This window comes from Heterodontus francisci, chromosome 4 (genome assembly GCF_036365525.1).
Source record: "Heterodontus francisci isolate sHetFra1 chromosome 4, sHetFra1.hap1, whole genome shotgun sequence".
NCBI lineage: Eukaryota > Metazoa > Chordata > Chondrichthyes > Heterodontiformes > Heterodontidae > Heterodontus > Heterodontus francisci.
The window spans coordinates 167,136,176-167,154,382 of record NC_090374.1 but is presented as its reverse complement, the minus strand read 5'-3'; positions in this window follow the sequence as shown (position 1 = coordinate 167,154,382).

The window sequence follows — 18,207 nt, the reverse complement described above, 5'->3', positions numbered from 1 at the left end:
GCCAACCCAAAAATGACCCATTTATCCCTACTCTCTGCTTCCTGTTTACTAACCAATCCTCTTTCCATGAGATTTAAGGTAAGGGGCAGGAGGTTTAGAGAGGATTTGAGGAAAAAGAATTTCACCCCAAGTGTGGTTGGAATCTGGAACACACATGCTTGAAGGGGTGGTAGAGGCAGGAACCCTCACCACATTTAATAAGTATTTAGATGAGCACTTGAAACGCCATAGCATACAAGGCTAAGGGCCAAGTGCTGGAAAATGGGATTAGAATAGATAGGTGCTTGATGGCCGGCATGGACACGATGGACCAAAGGACCAGTTTCTGTGCTGCATAATTCTCTGACACTAATATGTTACCCCCTACACCATGAATTCTTATTTTGCCCCTTTGAAAGGGCACATTATCAAATGCCTTTCTGAAATCCAAATACACCACATCTCCAGATTCCCCTTCACGTTGCTTGTTACTTCCTCAAAGAAGGCACTTAAATTATGGTTGGTTGGCATCCTTACATCTATGAAAGATGATAGACATGCAGCAAACAATCATTTAAGTGGAGTGTCTTCTCTTGGTGCACCTTTGCTGGTGGCTGTGAAGACCAATCCTTGAGAGGCAGGTTGTGCCACAAGTGCTGCACGTGAAGCTGCCAAGTGACGCTGTGAGTTGTTGTTTTTGACTTTGGCACCTGTTGCCAAGCTGCTGTAGCAACTGGCCATCGTGTTAGTGCACACCAGTTCACAGGATATGTTGCCATTTCCCTCTTTGGCCAGCTCGTGACTCATAAGTGCGATAGTTGACATTTAGGGCCTTCATGTCACTCTTGCAAGCATCTTGAAGCGGAACTTTGGGCGACCCACTGTTTGTCCAGCCCCGGCTACCTCATCGTACAGAAGGTCCTTGGGCATGCGACCATCTTCCATCTTGTGGATATGTCCGATCCACCGAAGCCGCCTTTGATTAGTGCCAACACCCTTGGGAGCTCTGCCTTTAAGAGAACTGCCACATTTGTGATTTTGTCCTGCCGGAATATACCCTCATGCGCCACAGACAGCGAAGAAGGAAATTATTGAGCTTCTTTTCCTGGTAGTCACCCATGTTTCACAACCATACAGCAAGGTGCTGAGAACACAGGCCTTATAAACCGTGAACTTGGTCCTAAGGGTCAGCATGGTGTTATTCCATGCGCATTTCGCAAGTAGGCCAAAGGTGGTAGCTGCTTTCCCTTAGCTGTATCGAGCTTTGCATCAAGGGACAGACTGTCTGTCACCGTGGACCCAAGGTAGCAGAATTTGCTAACCACTTCCAATGGAGTGTTATTTAATGCGATCAGGGCAGAGATGCAACATCGTGTCCCATGACCACATTTTTCTTGACACTTATAGTCAAGGAGAACAAGTTACAGGCACAGGAGAGACAGGCCATGAGTCTTTGTAATAAATTGACCAATAAATTAGTCAAACACAATTTCCTTTTCACAAAACCATGTTGACTTTGCCTGATCACATTGTGATTTTCTAAATGTCCTGCTATAACTTCCTTAATAGTGGATTGTAGCATTTTCCCTATGACAGATGTTAGACTAGCTGGCCTATTGTTTCCTGCTTTCTGACTCCCTCCTTTCTGAATAGAGATGTTACATTAGCTATTTCCAGTCCACTGAGTCCTTTACAGAATATAGAGAACTTTGGAAGATCACAACAAATGCATATACGATCTCTGTAGACACTTGGTTTAAGATTCTAGGATACAGGCCTAGAGATCCTGGAGACTTGTCAGCCTTTAGCTCTAATAGTTATCCAAGTATCTTTTTCCTGGTGGTTGTGATTGTTTTAAGTTTTTCCCTCCCTTTTATCTCTTGTTTTTCAAGTATCTTTGGAATGTTTTTTGTGTCTTCGACAGTGAAGAACAACACAAAATTCTTGTTCAACGCTTCCGTTATTCTTGTTACCCATGTTAATTCCTCAGACTCACTCTCTAGAGGACTAATGCTGACTTTAGTTATTCTTTTCCTTTTTAAATACTTGTAGAAACTCTTACGATCTGTTTTTATATTTCTACCTAGCTTTCTCTCTCACTCTAATTTCTCCCTTCTTATTTTTTTAGTCACTCTTCGCTGTTTTTTAAAATCTGTCCAATCTTCTGATCTACCACTAATCTTCACAGAATTGTGCACTTTTTCTTTCAATTTGATACTATCTTTAACTTCCTTAGTTAGCAATGGATGGTGCACCCTTCTCCTAGAATCTTTCTTTCTCAATGGAACATATCTTTGTTGAGAGATGTGAGATATCTCCTTCAATGTCTGCCAGTGCTTCTCTACTGTCCTATCTTTTAACTTAATTTCACAGTTCACTTTGGCCAACTCTGTCTTCATACCCTTGTAGTTGCCTTTATTTAAGTTTAAAACACTAGTCTTAGACCCACACTTCTCACTTTCAAACTGAATGTGAAATTCTATTATGAACACTGTTGCCACAAAGCTCCTTTACTGTGAGGTCATTAATTAATTCTGTCTCATTGCACATTACAAGGTCTAGAATGGCATGCTCCCTGGTTGGCACTAGAATGTACCGCTCTAAGAAATTGTTCCGAATACACTCTATGAACTCATCTTCCAGGATACCTTTGCGAATCTGATTCATCCAATTTATCTGTGTCTATCTCTCTCCCTCTAGACAGAATTTTAACTGGCATGAGGGGTGGGTTAGGATGCGGGCGGGAATTAGTTCCTCGAACAACGTTGGCATGTTGGAAGCCAACATGATCCCGCCCACTTCTGGGTTTCGGTGCAGCGCGTTCAGCGGCAAGCAGGAAAACCCCCGGTCAACCAATTAATTTATTGTGGCTTTAACCCAGGATTCCAGCTTTAACAGACAGTGCACAGGTTTTCCAAGCTGTGTGGAACCTGCCAGGACCAATAAGGTGAGAGCACAGTGGGGAGTCATTGATCAATGAAACTGACAGGCTGGAAAGCCTTTAAACAGTGAAAATTGCATAGCTGCTGCCCTGCCAATGAGGAAGGCTTGTACTCACAGGACTTCATCTCAGTGTCTGATCTCACTGCTTTATAGGTGATTTCCAACTTTTTGGAAGTCATTTCACTTATCTTGGATTTTGTCCATTTTGATCTGAACTCCCCTGTTGCCAGCCTTCAGTGCAGCATGAGAGGAGCTTATGCAGCTATAGCATGGCCCTCTGATGAGGAACAACAGGAGCAGCAACAGTGAAATTAGGAAACACTTCTTCACACAAAGGCTGGTAGACATTTGGAACTGCCTTCTGCAAATGGCTTTTGATGCTAGATCAGTTGTTAATTTTAAATCTGAGATTGATAGAGTTTTGTTAACCAAAGGTAATAAGGGATATGGGGCAAATGCTGCACTCATCCAGGCAAGTGGAGAGTATTCCATCACACGCCTGACTTGTGCCTTGTAGATGGTGGACAGGCTTTGGGGAGTCAGGAGGTGAGTTACTCGCTGCAGAATTCCCAGCCTCTGACCTGCTCTTGTAGCCACAGTATTTATATGGCTGGTCCAGTTCAGTTTCTGGTCAATGATAACCCATAGGATGTTGATAGTGGGGGATTCAGTGATTGTAATGCTATTGAATGTCAAGGGAAGATGGCTAAATTCTCTCTTGTTGGAGACGGTCATTGCCAAGCACTTGTGTGGCACGAATGTTGCTTGCCACTTATCAGTCCAAGCCTGAATGTTGCCCAGGTCTTGCTGCATGCAGGCATGGACTGCTTCATTATCTGAGGAAATACGAATGGTATTGAACATTGTAATCATCAGCAAACGTCCCAACTTCTGACCTTATGAAAATCATTGATGAAGCAGCTGAAGATAGTTGGGCCTAGGACACTTCCCTGAGGAACTCCTGCAGTGATGTCCTGGGGCTGAGATGATTGGCCTCCAACAACCACAGTCATCTTCCTTTGTGCTGGGTATGACTCCAACCGGTGGGGAATTTTCCCCCTGATTCCCATTGACTTCAATTTTGCTAGGGTTTCTTGATGCCACACTCAGTCAAATGCTACCTTGATGTCAAACGCAGTCACTCTCACCTCACCTGAGTCCAGAATTGTTTATGTAAAGGGGAAAAGAAAGGACATCCAAAACTAGAGTTCCCTGGATGATAAAAGATATAGAAATTTAAGTGATGCCAAATAAGGAGGTTTATAACAATTGTAAGGTACATTTTAAGATGCATCCTAGGTTACTGAGTAGGGAACCGAGGTGAATAGCCAAAGTACAAAAAGATCTAAGAAAGGGAAGAAGGGGGGGAAAGAAAGAGTATGAAATAAATTAACAGCTAACACAACAGAGAATCCAAAAGTTGTAAAAATGTATAAATAAAGTAAAAGGATAGCCAAAAGAAGAGTGAGCCCGATTAAGGACCAAAAGTAAGATCTTGTGGAGGCTGAGTTACTAAATGAGTACTTAGCATCTGTCCTCACTAAAGAAAAGAATGCTGTCAATCTCACAGTAAAGGAGTTTGTCGAGAAATTGGATAGGATAAAAATGATAAAGAGGAGGTACTTAAGAGGTTGGCAGTCCTCAACATGGAAAAGTTACCCAGTTCGAATGGGATGCATCCTAGGTTACTGAGGGCAGTAAATGTGGCTGCAGAGGCTCTGGCCACAATCTTTCAATCCTCCTCAGCTATGAGGGTGGTGCCAGAGGACTAGAGGATTGTAAATATTACATCCCGAATTTTAAAAAGGGCAGAGGGATAAATCCAGAAATTCTAGGCCAGTCTGCCTAATGTCAGAGGTGGGGAAAGTTTTAGAGACAATAATTAATTGGCTTATGGAAAAATATGGGCTACTAAATGAAAGTCAGCATGCATTTGATGCAGGAAAATCATTTTTGACTAACTTGTGTTATGATCACCTGGTTCATGGTTTGTATTAATTTTCTGGAGGTAACTTTTAATTTGGGAATTTGATTTTTTTAAAGCAAGACAAATGAAAACACCTGGTTTGAGAAGCTGACAAACAAACCTAGGGTGGTTACAAATCAAAGGGTGGACCATGTTTATTTAGTAAGGTCATAATGGGAAGTGTGGACCCTAAACAATGGGGACTTCTCTGAACTTGATGGAGACAGTGTGAAGGGCATAGAGGGCATAAAATTCTTGAACTGCATTCTAGAGAACATTTTTAGCCAGCACGTAACAAGCCCAACGAGAGGGGGCACAATTCTATATTTAGTCTTCGGTAATGAAGCTGGGCAAGTAGATGAAATATGTCAGGAAAGCCCCCCACCTGCCAACACTGAGGCACCCATTATTTCGCCACATGAACATTAAAACATAAAATTGTAAGCCCCTGACTGGAAAGACATTTTTATATAGTAACTAGCAGTGTTGGAACAAAAGGGACCCAGTCGTTGCTTCCCCAATGCACAGAAGAAGTGGTCAAATCAGTTTTAGTCACATGACTAGCTGGCTGGAGTTTTTTTGAATTTGAACTTCCAACAGAGGATTTGAATGGAGACAAAGCCATGTGCTCGTGGAGTAAAGATGTCTCCTGGAACTGAAGCAAGAATTACAGCCTCTCCTGTCTGCCTGCTCATCTCCTTCCCATGGAACTGAATCTTGTGAAAACACGTGAAAATCAAAGAGAGAAAAGTTTTCAATGTGAACAAGGTTTTAAGAAGACTACTGGGCCCCAATGAAAAGCAAGACTACTTATGAAAGGACTACAGTGAGCTCAAAGCACCGGAACAAGATATTGTCTCAAACCCCTCTCTGCTATATTTTCCTCTTATCTTTTCTGTTCCTATCTGTATGTGTATATCTCGTATGCATGCTAGTGAGGGCGGGTCATAGATTCATAGGCGTGAACCGTATTAGAGCTTAAGTTTAAGGTTTAATAAATATAATCTTTAAACCAAAGAAAGCCTGTTTGTGCTCATTTCTTTGCCTAATAATTGGAAAGTTGTAAACAAGGATTCACAAAAGGGGAGCTCAAACCACAGTGTGTTTAAAATTAAACCCTGTTAGACTAAGACCAGGTAAAGATAGCAAAAGACCCCTAGACACAGTTCTCACCTGGTCGTAACAAGTAGCTGTGGGTGACCATTTTGGAGATAGCAATCATAATACAGTTAGTTTTAGTATAATCATGGAAAAGGACAAAGATAAGACAGGAGTTAAAGTTCTAAATTGGGGAAGGCAAATTTTACAAAACTGAGAAGTGATCTGGCGAAAGTGGACTGGACACAGCTACTGGAAGGAAAATCAGTGGCAAACCAGTGGAAGGCATTCAAAAGCGAGATTGTACAGGCACAGTGTAGGCATGTCCCCACAAAGATAAAGGGTTGTATGGCCAAATCTAGAGCCCCCTGGTTATCTAGAGGCTTACAGGGTATGTTGAAGCAGTAAAAGAAAGCTTATGATGATCACAAAAAACTTAATACTTTAGAAAGCCTAGAGGAGTATAGAAAGTACAGGGGTGAAGTAAAAAAGGAAATTAGAAAAGCCAAGAGAGGACATGAAAAAATATTGGCAAATAAAATCAAGGAAAACCCAAAGATGTTTTATCCGTACATTAAGAGGAAGAGGATAACTAAGTAAAGGGTAGGGCCTATCAGAGATGTACAAGGGAGCTTACATGCAGATGCCGATGATGTGGTCAGGGTTCTTAATGAGTTTTTGCCTCTGTCTTCACAAAGGAGAGGGATGATGCAGACATTGTAGTAAAAAAGGAGTGTGAAATATTAGATACGATTAGCATAATGAGAGAGGAAGTACTAGAGGGTCTGACATCCTTGAAAGTGGATAAATCACCAGGGCCAGATGGATTGCATCCCAGGTTGTTAAAGGAAGCCAGGGAGGAAATAGCAGATGCGCTGAGGATCATCTTCAAATCCTCACTGGATACGGGTGAGGTGCCAGAGGATTGGAGGTCTGCGAATGTTATACCATTGTTTAAAATGGGTGCGAGCTCGGTGGTGGGTAAATTATTAGAATCAATTCTGAGGGACAGGATAAACTGCCACTTAGAAAGGCACGCACTGATCAGGGATAGTCAGCATGGATTTGTTAAGGGAAGGTCATGTCTTACTAACAATTGAATTCTTTGAGGAAGTAACAAGGAGGATTGATGAGGGTAGTGCAGTGGATGTGGTCTATATGGATTTTAGTAAGGCAGTTGACAAGATCCCGCTACGCAGACTGGTCAGTAAAATGAAAGCTCCTGGGATACAGGGAATGTGGCAGGTTGGATCCAAAATTGGCTCAGTGACAGGAAGCAAAGGGTAGTAGTCAACGAATGTTTTTGTGAATGGAAAGCTGGGTTTCCAGTGGCATTCCACAGGGCTCAGTGTTGGATCCCTTGCTGTTTGTGGTATATATTAATGATTTGGACTTAAATGTGGGAGGCATAATTGGGAAATTTGCTGATGACACAAAAATTGGTCATGTAGTTGATTGTGAAGAGGATGACTGTAGACTCCAGAATGATATCAATGGTTTGGTTGAATGGGCGGAAAAGTGGCAAATGGAATTCAATCCAGAGAAGTGTGAGCTAATGCATTTGGGGAAGGCAGATAAAGTGAGGGAATACACAATAAACGGGAGGATATTGAGAGGGGTAGAAGAAGTGAAAGACCTTGGAGTGCATGTTCACAGGTCCCTAAAGGTGGCAGGACAGGTAGATAAAGTGGTGAAGAAGGCATATGGAATGCTTTCCTTTATTGGCCGAGGTATAGAATACAAAAGCAGGGATGTAATGCTGGAACAGTATAAAACGCTGGTTCGGCCACAGTTGGAGTATTGTGTACAGTTCTGGTCACCACATTACAGGAAGGACATCATTTCTCTGGAGACAGTACAGAGGAGATTTACAAGAATGTTGCCAGGGCTTGAAAGTTGCAGCTATGAGGAAAGATTGGATAGGCCAGGATTGTCTCCTTAGAACAGAGGAGGCTGAGGGGTGAATTAATTGAGGTGTACAAAATTATGAGGGGCCTCGATAGAGTAGACAAGAAGGACCTGTTTCCCCTAGCAGAGAGGTCAATTACCAGGGGCAGAGATTTAAGATCATTGGTAGAAGGATTAGAGAGGACATGAGGGAAAACTTTTTCACCCAGGCGGTGGTGGGTGTCTGGAATTCACTGCCAGGAATGGTGGTGGAGGCAGAAACCCTCAATTCTTTTAAAATGTACCTGGACATGCACCTGAAGTGCTGTAACCTGCAAGGCTATGGACCAGGTGCTGGAAGGTGGAATTAGATTGGGCGGCTAGTTTTCGGCTGGCACAGACATGATGGGCTGAATGGCCTCCTTCTGTGCTGTAATTTTTCTATGGGTTCTACAGTGTGTCTGTAGCTACCTCAATCAGGTGTTTAAATAATTAATATGATTTCCCAGAACAAAGAGATGTTTTAGGAGTTTGAGGTGATTAGCTTAAATTGCTATCTGGGACATCCCACATGTACCACATTGCTATGGAGATAGACGATGCAGTGGGTGCCTGTTGGTGTTTTGATCCGTGTGCCTGCTAACAGACAAGCAGTTGGCTTTTGGGAAAGCAGTTGGCTTCAGAGAAAGCAGTTGGCTTTTGGAAGTCAGTTGAACTCAGGAGCAAAGAGGCCATCAGGAACCTGAGGTGTTTCTCTTTTGAGGTAGGCCTGTGCTCAATCTCGAAGTCCAGATTCAGGAGATATCACATCTCAGAAGATAGCTGAGAAACTAAGGAATCAAAGTGAATTCCTAAGAGCTGTGATACACTTTGGATTGGCCGCAGGAGAAGTCAACAAACCACCAAGATCCTGTAAAGTATAGGGGAACTCTTGGGGTGGAAGTAAAAGTCAAACAGGAGTGTTCTGTTAAGATTTTAAGTTTAATATATAAATGTTTCAAGTTGTAGTGTTAAGATAATAGTGTTTTGCTTTGTTTAACTTTTGTACAGCAAAGTTTTTTGTTTAAAGCGTGAAATCTTGTGGTGTAATTCTTTCAGTAATTACTGTGAATTCCACTTCCTCTTTTTAAAAGTTAATGGTCCCTAATAGGATCATATCAAATTGGTGGGATTTTAAATCCACAGACTAAGACAGATATGCTGGGATTTGCTAAAGTTTAAGCGAACAAGATTTCACGGTGAATTTTACTGTATTTATTGAAAAGTAGAATGGCTTTGTCAATTGCTAAGATTTTTCTGGGATGGGAAGCTTTATTCCTGAGTGTTTTGCAACAATCAACACAGGTTAGGTTGATGGCGTTAGCAGAAAAGTTGAAGATAGAGTTAAAAGCAGGGGCTAAAAAAGCAGAAATAGTGGAGACTTTAGTACAGCATTTGGAATTTGAAGAGGTAAAGGTTGACCCAGACAAGACACAGATTAAGTTAGCTAGGAATCAATTACAAATCAAGCAACTTGAATTTGAAAAAGAAATGAAGCAACTCAAATTGGAAAGAAATAGAGAAAAACAAAAACTTGAATTAGAGGTTCAATGAGAAAGGGAAGCGAGCCAATTTGAATTGGAAAGAGAAAGGCTTTGTTTATGTGGACAGGGAATAACTGGTAGTTTGGACAATGATTTGAGTTCAACTGGTTTTGATTTGATGAGGAATATTTGCCTAGTGCCTAAATTCAGTGAGGAAGGTTTGAAAGGTATTTTGTCTTATTTGAGAAAATTGCTCCAAGGTTAGCTTGGCCATGAGAAACTTGGACCCTTCTTTTGCAAAGTATTTTAATAGGAAAAGCATTGGCTGTCTATTCAAGTTTTTCCGAGGAACAGTCTGCAGATTGAGACAGTTAAAAATGTGGTAATTAATGCGGACGAGTTGGTTCCAGAAGCTTATTGATTAAAATTTTGAAATTTGAGGAAGAGACAGAATCAAACTTTTGAAGAATTTGCTCGAGAAAAAGAAATGATTTTTGATTGTTGATATCGTTCAATGAAACTTGAACAGAATTTTGATAATGTGAGAGAGGTGCTGTTAATGGAGAAATTTAAAAATAGTGTTCCAGCAGGTATTAGGACACTCCTAGAAGACTGTAACATTTCTAATATAAGACAAGCTGCTGTTTTAGCTGATAGTTATGATTTTTCCCATAAGCGGCTAGCGGGCAGTAGATCTCCATTTGCCAATCCACACAAGAGTTGGAGAGATAGGCAGAATGAGTTTCTGAGTACAAAGAAGGAGATGGCAGAAATGATGAAACAGATGCCTCCCAAAGTGGTAAGAAATTTGTATAGAGGATAGGAGTGAGTCAAAAAGACCAACTTGTTTTCAATGTCATAAGGTTGGACACGTGAAAGCAAAGTGTTGGAAGTTAAAACCAAAAGCCATAGCTTTAGTGAGCATCATGGGTAATGTTTTTCCAATGGATACTGCACCAAAGAGTGAGGCTGGTGAAAAATCAGTACTGTCCAGTGTACTTACCGTTGGGGTAAATAAGGGCGTTAAAGTTTATGAAGGTTTTATATTTGAAGGGGAAGTCACTACTTTTCTGTCTAAGGAAAAAGCCAAAAAGATTGTTATCCTGAGAGATACTGGTTCAGCTCAGAGCTTAACGTTAGAAAAAGATTTAGGCTTTTCTTCAAAGAGTTCACCGAATAAAAATGTATTGATACGGGGTATGGATGAAGGGTTGTGTCCCCATCCCATTGTGTAGAGTGAAGTTAAACTGTGATTTGGTGAAGGGATCTGTTATTATTGGTGTTGTGCCTAAATTACCCATTAATCAGGTTGATTTTATATTAGGAAATGATCTCGCGGAGAATATGCTTTTGCCATTTTCTGGAACGTGGGCATGAGTACGAGAACTGTTCCTGTGGGTAAAGATCTCTCACCTATTTTTAATCTCCTTGGGCCAGAGGGTAAATTAAGTAAAGATACTGATGTAAAAGATGCCATTGTATGTACCCCACTAATGAACTTAACAGAGGCAGCAAAAGTACCGAAAGAATTTCAAATTAAAAGTACTCCCCAAAAAAGACTGAAACTTCAGACTAATCCTGAAGGGTTAATGAGGCCTGACACTGAATCAAACGTGTCTACCAATGCTGTAACAACACAAGGTACAGCAGCAGGAATCCAGGCAAATCGATAGGTTACAAAAGATCACTGAAACCCCAAAGTGAATAGGATAATATTATTCAGAAGTTGAGAGGAAGAATCACAGTTTTAGAGCAGAAAATGAGATCCCAGAACGAGGACACCATCGCTGTTGCTCGCAAGAAATTGGATAAGGCTCGTTCTGAGTGGGATCAAGAAAAACTGAAAGATTATAAAATGTTTAAGGATCAAAATAAACAGGAATATCATGCATTTTTATTTAAACATCAGGACAATTTGAACAATCTGCTTAAAGGAGCTAAAAAAAATGTTGACCAACAAAATAATGAGTTAACACAGAAAGAAGCAATTTTAAACATGCTATCTCAAAAAGAGAGTTCAAAATGTTTGAGTCTAGGGAACGGACTTGAGAATAAGAATCGCCTGCAGTTAAGCAGAAGGAAGATGATTTAACTGTGAAACTAATTGGGACATTCTTTTCGAACTTAAACAATAGAGAATCTGGAAATGTGGAAGAGAATAAAGTTCAGACGGTGAAATTTATACAAACTGATTCAAAGACTGAGTTTAAAAATTCACATGTGGATAACCATAAGGAATCTTCACTTACAGCATTCATGTCTACTGGTATGCAAAAGCAAAGGGACTATCAGTTCTCATGAAAGATCACAGACATTAACTCTGTTTCTCCACAGATGCTGCCAGACCTGCTGTGTATTTCTAGCACTTTCTGTTTTTATTTCAGATTTCCAGCATCCACAGTAGTTTGCTTTTAATTTACTCTATCAGAATCATTGTTTATTCAGGGACATGGTAAAAATTTTCATATACAGAAGAAGACAACTTTCAGGAAACAGCACAAAAAGAAACATTAAGTCTTGTCTTGGCTCTTCAACAGTGTGAAGTATATGTTTCGAATAATCCCAGAGAAACATTAATTTACACTGATCATAATCCACTAGTGTTTTTGGAAAAGTCTCACATGAAGAATCTTGGGTTGTTTAGCTGGAGTTTGATGCTGCGCCTTTTAACTTAAAAAAATGTATTCATGTTACAGTGAAGAGGAACACAATTGTCGATGCTCTATCTAGAGTGTAATTGGTTTTTTTAAATGACTTACAACTGGCCTGGAAGAGACTTACAAAGTTCATTGGCATACCACAGTGTCCTTTCCATCTATTTAACTGCCATCATCTTTTGGTCAAGGACATGATTTCTGGTTACGCAGTCAGCAAAAGAATATTGTCAAGATGGACTATCTTGTGGACAATGGGGATGATTGTTATGGGTATTGCAGGTGATAAGGTAGTTGTTTAAGTGTTTAGCATGTTATAAGTTATTTTATTCATGGTGTAAATGAAAACGTGTCATGGTGACACATTTTCATTTTTTCCAAGGGGCAAGGTGTTTCAATCACCTAGTTCATGGTTTTTTTAAATTTTCTGGAGGTAACTTTTAATCTGGGAATTGATTTGTTTTAATGCAAGACAAATGAAAACACTTGGTTTGAGAAGCTGGCAAACAAACCTAGGATGGTTACAAATCAAAGGGTGGCCCATGTTTATTTAATAAGGTTGCAATGGGAAGTGTGGAGACCCTAAACAATGGGAACCTCTCTGAACTTCTTGATGGAGACTGTGGGCTAGATTTTACGTTGGGCGGATGGGAGCTGGCCACTGACTTAAAAGTCGATGGCGAACCCGCTTCCGCCTCGCCTGGGGATCCATTTTACGGGTCCCCAGACTTTAATTATTCCGAGGCGGGACTTCCACCCGCTTGAGGGAGGAAGGCCCGCTCATCGAGCTGCCGGCCAATCAGCGGGCCAACAACGCCACCGGTGGCCACTGCGGGGACTGCAGCCCAGCTGACCAAAGAGGATGCCAGGTTGCCGGGATCCAAGGTGAGTTTTGGTTGCCTCGCCGGGGGTAATCAGTCAGGCCCCGGCGAGGCAAGGGTGATCATTTGTGGCAAAGGGGGGCCCGATTGTCAGGGCCCACCCCTGGGGCACTGAGAGGCCACCATCCTTTCCCAGCTCCAGAACGCCCACTTGCCATGCGTAAAATCCACGTGGAAGCAGGCGAAGGCCCTTAAGTGGCCGTTAATTGGCAACTTAAGGGCCTTGATTGGCCTGGGGCAGGCGGTCTGTTTTTCGCCCCCCCCCCCCCCGCCAACGGTGTACATAAAGTGGGGCGGAGGCGGGAACGGGTGGGGAAGGCCTCCCGGAGCCTCCCATTCCATTTTACACCACCCCACCACCACCATCTGGCTCGTTGGGATGGCATAAAAGTCCGGCCTGTGTGTCTGCAGCGACCTGAATCAGGTGTTTAAATTATTCATATGATTTCCCAGAACAAAGAGATGTTTTGGGAGTTAAAGGTAATTAGCATAAGGAATTAGATGGGGATGTTGGTGATAAAGGGTGTATGGCTAGCAATGGTGAATTGTTTAACAGATAAACAGGCAGACCCTGACTTAAAAAGCTTGTCTCGGACAGCATGTTCTGGGCCAGAGGCTGAAAAGGTCCCTGAGTGTTATTATGTGAATAATGACATTTTGGTGAGGAATTGGAGACCTCCCCAGAAGACTGCTGATGAGGATTGAGCTGTAGATCATCATATTGTAGTCCCTTCTTACTCCTTCAGTGAAATTTTGAGAATTGCCCATGAGATTCCAGTTGCAGGACATTTGGGTATTCGGAAGACTCAGGCTAGGCTAATGATGCATTTTTACTGGCCAAAGCTGCACAGGGATGTGGTTGACTTCTGTAATCCATGTCAGATGAGTGGGAAGCCACAGTCTTCATTTAAGCCAGCCCCATTAATACCGACACCTGCATTTAATAAATCTTTTAGTAGGGTTCTTGTGGATTGTGTTGGTCCCTTAGCCACGACCATGTTAAGTCGCAATTATCTCCTTACCATTATGGAATTGTACACTCAGTTTCCAGAGGCAATATCTTTGAAAAAGATCACAGCAAAAGTTGGGATTGAGGGGTTGATTCAGTTTTTCACTCGATATGGGTTGCCGGAAGAAATTCAGTTGGACCAGCGGTCCAATTTCATGTCAGGTGTATTCCAAGAGGGTATGTGTAGCTTATCATTTGCAGTCAAGGTGCTTTGGAAAGATATCACCAAACCCTGAAGGGTATGATTACGGCTTATTGCTTTGAGTATCCCCATGATTGGGATAAAGGAATATCATTTCTATTGTTTGCAACCAGGGACACACCAGATCAGTTTACTGACTTCAGTCCATTTGAATTGATCTATAGGCATGAAGTTAGGGGTTCTCTTAAACTCAGTAAGGAGAGATTTTTGGCACAGGAGGAGGAAACTACCTCTTAATCTCCCTAAAAACTCTGACACATAGTGTGGCAAAAGCTTGTGAGATGGGAAGAGATCCAGAGGGTTTCTCAGCAGGTGATGAAAACCCAAACAGATAGAACAGCAACGGCACAGTTTTCAACCTGGAGATAAGGTGCTAGTTTTGCTGCCTTTGCCTTGTGAACCATTGAAAGCTAGGTTCAGTGGACCTTACTTCATCAAAAGGAAACTCAGTGAGGTGAACTATTTGGTTAGTACCCCAGACAGACGGAAAATTCAAAGGGTGTGTCATGTGATTATGCTGAAGAGATTTTATCACCATGAGCATAGTCAGCCAGTTGGTGTGGCACAGGTGGTAGAGAATGTAAATGGTAATACTGGTGCCTGTGATAAACCAGAGGATGAGTCTGAGACTGAGTGTTCCCAGATTGAGCCTCCTGCAGTCAAGCTGGTGAACACAGAATTATTATAGGGTCTGGATGAGATGCTCCAACATCTACCTGAGCACCAGAGAAAAGACATAGCTGACCTATTGAGGGAGTATAAGCAGGTATGTGCAGATAAGCCAGGTCATATTTCTCTGGCGATTTATGAGGTTGATGCAGGGGAAGCTAAACTAATTAAACACAACACCTACAGACTCAATCCCAATGAATTGGCCAAAGTCAGGGAGGAGGTTCAATACATGTTCAGTAATGATATAATTGAACTTAGTCAAAGTAGTTGGAGCTCTGTTGTTTTAGAACCAAAACCAGACGGTTCTGAAAGAGTTTGTATAGATTACCAAAAGGTTAATGCGGTAACTAAGACAGACTCCTATCCAATCTCAAGGCTTGAGGATTGTATTGATAGGGTGGGTAACTTGGCCTTTGTTAGCAAGATCGATTTACTTAAAGGATATTGGCAAGTCCCCTTATCTGATCAAGCCAAAGAAATATCTGTTTTTGTGACACTAGATGGTCTGTCCAGTTTAAAGTTATGTCCTTTGGTGTGAAAACTGCATGGCCACATTTCAAAGATTGACCAATCAAGTGATTGCCAAGTTGAGTAATTGTGTTGTGTACATCGATGACCTTTTGGTGTACAGCGACATTTAGAGTGATCATATCTGACATTTAAGAGCTCTATTTGACAGGCTGGCCAAAGCTAGCCTTGTTTTAAACCTGGCAAAGAGCAAGTTTGTCAAGGTCAAGGTTACTTATTTAGGACATATTGTGGGTCGAGGTCAAGTATTACCAAGAAAGGCCAAGGTTCAGGCGATAATAGATTTTCCTGTACCCAACACAAAGAGAGAAATGTTAGGGATTCTGTGTATGTGTGGGTTCTACAGGAAGTGTGTCCCTAATTTCAGCACAGTGGTCACCCCATTGATAAATCTGTTAATGAAGAACGTGAAGTTCAAATGGTCAGAGTCAGGCCAAACAGCATTTGAGAAGTTAAAGGCCATTTTAATAAAAAAAAACAGTTCTTGCAGCCCCAGATTTTATTTATTTTTTTATTTTATTTTTATTTAGAGATACAGCACTGAAACAGGCCCTTTGGCGCACCAAGTCTGTGCTGACCAACAACCACCCATTTATACTAATCCTACATTAATCCCATATTCCCTACCACATTCCCACCATTCTCCTACCACCTACCTACACTAGGGGCAATTTACAATGGCCTATTTACCTATCCCGCAAGACTTTGGCTGTGGGAGGAAACTGGAGCACCCGGCGGAAACCCACGCGGTCGCAGGGAGAACTTGCAAACTCCGCACAAGCAGGACCCAGAACTGAACCTGGGTGCTGGACCTGTGAGGCTGCGGTGCTAACCACTGCGCCACTGTGCCGCCCCAAATATTTTAATAAACCTTTCAAGGTGGCAATTGACGCCAATGATGTAGGGGGTAGGAGCAGTGCTGCTATGGAGCAGTGCTGCTATGGAGCAGCCCATCAGCTACTTCTCTAGGAAGCTTAATAAGCATCAGAGAAAGTACTCGACCATCTGTAGGCCTGAGGCCTGCAGCCACTACCTTTTGAATGTTTTCACATTTTACTTCTGCCTTGCTTTTGCTTTGCATTTGATTTTTAAATAACTGTATTAAACCTGTAGTGAATTTTTAAAGGTTACTTTGATGACATTGATTTAAAACTAAGTGTGAATCAAGTAATTAATCAATTATGTAACCAATTATGTAATCAATGGTATGTTATTAATTGTGAACTTGTATTTTCCCGAGAACGCCTTCCTTTTGTTTTCATGCTATTGCTTTGCAAGCTGTTGTTTTGTCTAAACTACTGTTTTTCTCTTCTTGTAAATAATGGTTGTTTCCTATTGTTTAAACAGAAGTCAGCTCTTACGGCATCCGATGACCCTTGAACCAGGACAATGGACAACCTTGCACATGGGGTAGTCCACAATGGTGTAAGGTCAGAAGATGGAGTCGAATTGATGGACAGTATAATCTAATCGATGGCAGGTGAGAGATACCATCATAGGGTGTGTAAACAGCCTGAACAGCCTTGTAGCGCCTGTGAGAAGAATTTGATAAGATCTCACTGGTTCTCAGACTCTTGTTTTGAGAAAGTCTGATGGAGGCCTCGGAAAAGTGGAATGGAGCCAGAAATTTGGCTTAAAGGGGCACAGCATCCAATGTTGGGGGCTGCAGCTGGAGTGGACTAGTCAATCACTGAAGATTATGGAGGAAGGGACGTTGTCGGAGTGATTGATCTGAGAGAAGGACACAAATGGGCAGGATGTAGAGAAACACTTGTGATGAATGTAATATGACGTTTTTGTGACCAGTGTGGTTGGGCCATGGATGTTGCCATCACGATTAGGCAGGTTAGAACCAAGGAAGGGGAATGGTTGCAGTCAGTCAGCACTGCAGCCTGAAATAGAAAGGATCACCACCACTCAGAAACACTTAGCAAAAATAATGCAGAATAATGACTATTGAATGCAGGAAATACAACAGCTAGGTGAGAAACTGTATATAATATAAGCCAACACCCATGTCTCTGGACTCTGTCCATGTTTATGATATTAACGCAGGCCATAGTATTAGTAGTAGGACTCTTTATGCTTTGCTATTTGCTACTTGTGACAAGTGTGTTACAAGACACGAACCTTAGAGCTCACGGCTTTTCTTGAAAATAGTAAAGTAGTTAATGAGGGGTAAACACTAATTGTATTTAGCTATTATAAACTAACATTTAGCTTTATTAGAACCCTTCTTTATAGTATGATAAAGTGGGAAAACTTAGGAAATAGGGGACAGTATGGACAAGATGTCAAGGTAGAGGGATTCTGGGAGATTATGTCAAGTTTTAAAATGCTTACTTGCAGTATATCTTGAGAGCAGACAGTGAAAAACAGCTTACGAAAACAAAATGTAGATTTGTCCCGTACAAGATAAGGGACCATCCTGAAGCAACATGTGGCTTTAAACAAACACGAGTAAATTGCACAATGAAGGCTGTTAGAGCTGACCTAAAACTGCATACGTAGGAGAAGGGGAGTACTGTGTTACCACAATAGAAAAGGAATATAATATGGAAATGAAAAGCTATGCCCTGTTCCCGAAGTGACCTTTTGTTTTAATGTGAAAAATGTGAAAGGTTAGACACCACATCCTCCTATATAAATGCAGATTCCAGAAGCACCCCACCAGAGTTGCTAACGCCATTTACTGAAACCTGCAGAGACAAAGAGAGATCTCTTGAGCGCAGAGAAACCGTGAAGATGATGCCTCACCTAATCAAAGTGCCACAGGAAAATGCAGCCAGGTCTGCCCAAATACTTGCATGTAGGAGTGTCCCAGAGAACAAAGGGGAGAGTAACAAAGACTCCTCCCCCACAGTC